Raw genomic sequence first — 6,668 nt, 5'->3', positions numbered from 1 at the left:
AACTTTAAGAACACTAAAGACTGAACTGATGATTAATCAGACAGTGAAAGAACTTCAAATCCCATTACTTCTGCGCTACCTGTGCACAGAGATACACATAACGTGGCACAAGGCATCATTAACCTGTAACACAACTTTGTTCATAAATAGCTCATACCCAGTATGTGAGCGTTCCTCTGAAGATCTAGTGTTCTATACCTTTGAAGATACCAACATAAACCACGCAAAACTTGCATGAAGAGACTTGAGAATGACATCATGATATACCATATACAAAGCATTTACAAGCCTAAGAAGAAACCTTGATTAGCAATGTGCATACATTTGGGATCTTCAGCCACCACACAAACCAACATGGCCACAAAAATTTTGGACAATCTGAAAAAAGCTTGAATTCTAACTACGGTGGTAATTTATACATGAATGCAGAGTAAGTGACAAGAGGTTGCAATACCAAAACATCTACTCGACTATCTAATGTAGTATTTTCCCCTATGGGTGCATCTTGCATTGGCAAGCATCCTCTGTAGTACAAAACACATTATGTTTTGTGTTTTGAATCTATTTCAGTATCTTACTGGATCATATTAAAAAATAAAGTGTGCTTAATAAAATAATGTAAGAAATGTAAGTAGGACTATTTCCTTTAATAGCTGTTAATCTTACCTGAATATCCCATAAGAGGGGTATGGCTTCCGCAAACAGATCTGCTAGAAGAGAGGGGTGTTCTTCCTACACATGCGCTATTCAGGCCTTGCACAGAAGAACTCGTGAGATTCAGTGTGCTGGTGTTTTCCACACAAGAACTTTTGTCCCCAAAATACGATTCTGAAAGGGGGAGGGGAAAAAAAAAAAAAACCCAGAACTATTTTTATTCAGAAAGCAATACATAAACATACCACTTTGAAAACTTTATTTTTCTTACCACAGAGATATCCAAGCAACAACCTTTAATGTCACAGAAGCTCTGCAAAGCATGAAATAAAAATCAGGCTGTTTTGAAATCAAACTTTTACCAATGTTTATTTTCCACAAAGACATAACTTGCAGCACCAATGAAAACCATTGTTTGCATTGTTAGGCTGAAATGCTACAATAGAAATCACTGTACCACACATAATTTCATATTCTAATGTATCCTACAGTTATGAATGCGGTGTCAGCTCCATCTTACATTTGCCTGTCAGTTTTTAAATCTGTACCTGAAACTGCACGTGTTTATGGATTTTACTTACTTATTTTTGAAGCTGAGCATTCTTTTTTTAATAAAAGAAAACAAAGAACCATGCTCAAAACCTCCTCCGCTTGAGAATGATCTCCCTTTGAATTTATGGGGTTCAGTGCTCAGAAAGCATACAATAATCTGGGACGTATTTGTTATCTGCAGTTTCTTTTATACATGTATCTTCTTATTTATCTCTATTTTTAAGTCTGCAAAATCTCTCAGATCATTTTTTTGTTTCAATAAATTATTTAAAATATTTTATCTTCAATTCTCTTGAGATGACTAAATAATATATAAATAATATAAATAAATAAGGATAATACCCTTAATCTAGCTTGAATAATTGCTGTAAATTGCATAAAAATGAATTAAAATAGAAACAGAGTTTTTCCACTTAACAATTACAAAATTCCAGGTATTCAGAGACATGCAAGCCCAAATGTTTCTGTTCCTTCTATTAAATTAAAAATTGACTCTACAAGACAGAATACTTCAGTACTGTCCTCAGATGACCCATTAACTGCATGACATTTCCTCATGGTTGGTACAAAAATATTGACAATATTGTTTGGTTTTTTTAGATCTTACAAAACTGTGACATCGGAAAATAAAACCAAAAAACCCCCATCATTAGTTCAGACTGTTTTGTTTGGGGTTTTTGGGTGGTTGGTTGGTTTTTAAGAGTGGACAAATCAGCACTGCAATGCATAGAGATGTTTTCTTAAAAATCATTCACTTAGGTTTTGGCATAGGTTCACTCAGAAGTTTGGCAGAAAAGACTTTGCTATTATCTTAGAATGCACTGAACCTGGCATAACATGGGGAAAAATGTAATTTTAAAGACCAGATGAACCAAATAATCTATGGGTATTTTTTAAAAACAGCACTTAACAAGTTATGCCCTACTCAAATTGAAATTCTAAGGTTTATTTGTTTGTTGTTTGGCATTTCTTAGGATTCATGACTGATCATGCACATTATCCACAACTGCGTTACCTTCCTCACAGCTGACGTGTAATGAAGATGTATATACTTCAGAATGCATTTAAACAAGTGTTAAAATAATTTCCAGCTCCTTTTATAGTTTTTTCCACTGGAAAAATTCGAACTATTTTTTTTGTTTTGTGCCAAAAATACAGAGATTGATGGTAGGATCAAAATCTATGAACTGGCTGGTGCACACATGTTCAGCAGTCAGAAGCTGAGGGGCCTCGTCCTCAGGGGGAGCCAGCAGCCCAGGGTAAACAGCAGTTTTATGTGGAGGATGGAAATAGCAATGTCACATTTTAGGACCCCAACATCCTTACAACACACAGAGGATATCAGAACTTAAAACTACTCAAAAAAAAACACCACCAAACACAACCCCCCCCACCAAAAAAAAACCCCAAAACAAAACAAAAAACCCACACACATCACAAAACCAACACCCCAACCAAAAACCAGAAACCAACCAACCAAAAAAATTAAACCAAAACCCCATACCCACCTGAACACTGTTCAGGTCTCTAGTGAAGCAATACTGTGTTGCAATTCAAACCAATTTATTGACACCACCAGGGAACCGAGACAATGATATCTATACATCTCACATAAAGAAAATAATGAAGATTTATTTAAAGAAGTGTGAAGAACGACTAGCATTGTTCTGATGGGCTGAAGGCGGGGGGGAGAGAAAGGTCGCCTAGAGATGCGGCTGCTGCCCCTCCTCAAGCAACCACCGCGTGTAACCCCCGCATCCCCTAAAGCACCCATCAGACAGCTCTAAACCCCCCAGACCCCCAAAATCATCCCCCAAACCCCCGATAGCCCCCATCAGACCACCCTAAACCCCCTCAGACCCCAAAAATCATCCCCCGATCTCGGAAGGCCCACATCAGACCACTCGAAAGCCCACCACACCCCCAAAAATCGTCCCCCAGACCCAATAAAACCCCCATCAGGCAACTCTAAACCTCCACAGATCCCCAAAATCTTCCCCCAGACCACCGAAAGCCCACATCAGACCACTCTAAACCCCACCACACCCCCAAAATCATCCCCCAGACCCCCTAAAGCCCCCATCACACAGCTCTAAATCCCCCAGATGCCCCAAAAACTCCCATCAGAGCACTCTAAATCCCCCCAGATGCCCAATAAAAGTCCCCCAGACCACCTAAAGCCCCCAGCAGACCACGCTAAACCCCCCCAGACACCCAAAATCATCCCCCGCACATCCTAAAGCCCCCATCAGACAGCTCTAAATCCCCCCAGACTCCCTAAATCATCCCCCAGATCCCCGATAGCCCACATCAGACAGCTCTAAACCCCCTCAGACGCCCAAAACCATCCCCCGATCTCGGAAAGCCCACATCAGACCACTCGAAAGCCCACCACACCCCCAAAATCGTCCCCCACACCCACTAAAGCCCCCCTCAGACAGCTCTAAACCCTCCAGACGCCCCAAAAAGCCCACCCCAGACCCCCTAAAGCTCCCATAAGATCACTCCAAACCCCCACAGATCCCTAAAAGCCCCATCAGTCCACTCTAGATCCCCCCAGACGCCCGGAAGCCCCCAGCACACCGCTCCAAACACCAAGCTCTAAACCTGGCCGCCGCTTTTCCGTGCTCTCCTACGTCCAAATCGCGACACGGCACGTGGGAGAGCGGCGATGAGGCGCCGGCAGCAGATCGCTGCTGCCACCATGTGGCCAAAAATCGGTACTGCACGTGGTACAGAGAGGGGCTGCGCATGTGGCGGTTAGCCAATCAGAGCGGTGGGGGGGGGGGCCGGGACACGACTGACTGACAGTCGTCTCCGCCAATGGCGAGCATGATGGGCTATACACCCCCACCGCCTCCCCCCCCCCCCCTTAGCACCGTTCCATTCACGTAACACTCGCTGGGATCCGGGTTCGAGTCCCGCGGGGGGCAAATTCCGGACACCACACACACACCCCCCCACCCCCCCACTCCAACACACCCCTTCCAAATCCCCCCCCAAACGCTTCCCAAGAGTTTGGGAACCCCCACACCCTCCCCCCCAAATAAATAACACCAGGAGGCGGCTGCAGTGATGGCTTTATTCCATTTGGGGTGTCACAACCCCAAAACAGCCCAAAACACCCAAAATCAGCCCTAAATACCCAAAACACAGAAAAAAAGGAGCCCTAAATACCCCAAAACACCCCAAAGCACCGCCAAAACCCTCCCCAGACCCCCAAAACCACCCCCAGACCCCCTAAAGACCCCCAGAGAACTTACCCCCCACCAAGACCCCTTAAAACCTCCTCTCAAAATATCCCCACAACCCCCAATACCCCCCCAACCCCTCCCACATCCCCTAAAAGAACCCCTAGACTCAAACACACACCCCCCCAGACCCAAAAAACCCCCTCAGACTCCCCACAACCTCCTGTAAACCCCCTAAAGCCGCCCCCCCAGGCCACCAAATCCCCCCCCCCGACCCAAAACCCGCCCCAGACCCCCTAAAGCCCCCATCAGACCACTCGAAACCCCCCAGTCCCCCTAAAGCTCCCATCAGACCACACTAAATCCCCCCAGACCCCCTAAAGCCCCCAGCAGACAGCTCTAAACCTCCCCAGATCCCCAAAATCTTCCCCCAGACCCACTAAAGCCCCCATCAGACCACTCTAAACCTCCCCAGACCCCCAAAATCGTCCCCCAGACCCACTAAAGCCCCCCTCAGACAGCTCTAAACCCTCCAGACACCCCAAAAAGCCGACACCAGACGCTCTAAAACCCCCATTAAGACCACTGCAAACCCCCCCCACCCAAAATCATTCCCCAGACCCCCTAAAGCCCCCATCACACAGCTCTAAATCCCCCCAGACTCCCAAAATCTTCCCCCAGACCCAATAAAACCCCCATCAGGCAACTCTAAACCTCCACAGATACCCAAAATCTTCCCCCAGACCCCGAAAGCCCCCATCACACAGCTCTAAATCCCCCCAGATGCCCCAAAAACTCCCATCAGAGCACTCTAAATCCCCCCAGATGCCCAATAAAAGTCCCTCAGACCCCCTAAGGCTCCCAGCAGACCACGCTAAACCCCCCCAAACACCCAAAATCATCCCCCGCAACTCCTAAAGCCCCCATCAGACAGCTCTAAATCCCCCCAGACCCCCAAAATCATCCCCCAGATCTCGGAAAGCCCACATCAGACCACTCGAAAGCCCACCACACCCCCAAAATCGTCCCCCACACCCACTAAAGCCCCCCTCAGACAGCTCTAAACCCTCCAGACGCCCAAAAAGCCCACCCCAGACCCCTAAAGCTCCCATAAGATCACTCCAAACCCCCACAGATCCCTAAAAGCCCCCATCAGTCCGCTCTAGATCCCCCCAGACCCCCGGAAGCCCCCAGCACACCGCTCCAAACACCAAGCTCTAAACGTGGCCGCCGCTTTTCCGTGCTCTCCTACGTCCAAATCGCGACACGGCACGTGGGAGAGCGGCGATGAGGCGCCAACAGCAGATCGCTGCTGCCACCATGTGGCCAAAAATCGGTACTGCACGTGGTACAGAGAGGGGCTGCGCATGTGGCGGTTAGCCAATCATGGGCCATTCCGCCCCCCCATCCCTTTAGCACTGTTCTCTTCACAAACACTCGTTGCGATCCGGGTTCGAGTCCGGAGGGGAGCGACCTCCGGACATTTCCCCCCCCCCCCCCCCCCCAAACCCCCCAAACGTTTCCCAAGAGTTTGGGAACCCCCAACCCCTCCCCCCCAAATAAATAACACCAGGAGGCAGCTGCAGTGATGGGGTTTATTCCATTTGGGGTGTCACACACCCCAAACAGTCCAAAACCACCCCAAAACACCCAAAATCAGCGCTAAATACCCCAAAACACCCCAAAAGCACCCCCAAAACCCTCCCCAGGCCCCCAAAATCATCCCCCAGATCCCCTAAAGCCCCCAGCAGACCTCTCTAAACCTCACCACATCCCCAAAATTGGCCCCCAGAGCCCCTAAAGACCACATCACACCACTCTAACCACCCCCAGACCCCCAAAATCATCAACCTGACCCCCGAAAGCGTCCATCAGATGAGTGTAAATCCCCCCAGCCTCCCAAAAAAAACCCTCCCCGGTGCCCTAAAGCCCCCATGAGAGTACTCTAACCCCCCCCAGATTCCCAAAATCATCCCCCAGACCACCTACAGCTCCCATCACACCACTCTAAACCACCCCTAGGCCCCCAAAATCAATCCTCTGATCCCCTACAGCCCCCATCAGACCACTCCAAACCCCCCCAACCCATCAAAAAATAACCCCAGACCCTCAAAAGCCCCCATCAGACCACTCTAAACCCCCCCGACCCCCAAATCATCCTCCAGACCCCTTAAAGCCCCCATCAGATCATTCCAGATCCCCCCGACTCCCCCCCAAAAAAAACCCCAGACCCTCTAAAGCCCACATCATACCACTCTAAACCCCACCACA

General features: G+C 48.1%; 1 long non-coding RNA gene across 4 annotated transcripts; it reads right to left on the bottom strand.

Moving 5' to 3' along the window:
- Positions 1-19: 19 nt before the first annotated feature.
- LOC115613750 lies at positions 20-3,984 on the bottom strand. Of its 4 annotated transcripts, none has more exons than XR_003993500.1 (4): positions 3,790-3,984; positions 2,715-2,804; positions 926-967; positions 20-828 (listed from the first exon to the last, which is right to left on the bottom strand). It is a non-coding gene; the product is annotated as an uncharacterized LOC115613750 (long non-coding RNA). The 4 variants fall into 4 exon arrangements; XR_003993501.1 differs by having other exon boundaries at positions 2,715-2,812; positions 3,814-3,984; XR_003993502.1 differs by having other exon boundaries at positions 3,814-3,984.
- Positions 3,985-6,668: the final 2,684 nt, after the last annotated feature.

Source organism: Strigops habroptila, chromosome 10 (assembly GCF_004027225.2).
Source record: "Strigops habroptila isolate Jane chromosome 10, bStrHab1.2.pri, whole genome shotgun sequence".
NCBI classification, from domain to species: domain Eukaryota; kingdom Metazoa; phylum Chordata; class Aves; order Psittaciformes; family Psittacidae; genus Strigops; species Strigops habroptila.
Note: the sequence above shows the minus strand (reverse complement) of the source record. Positions and strands in the feature narration are given on the sequence as shown.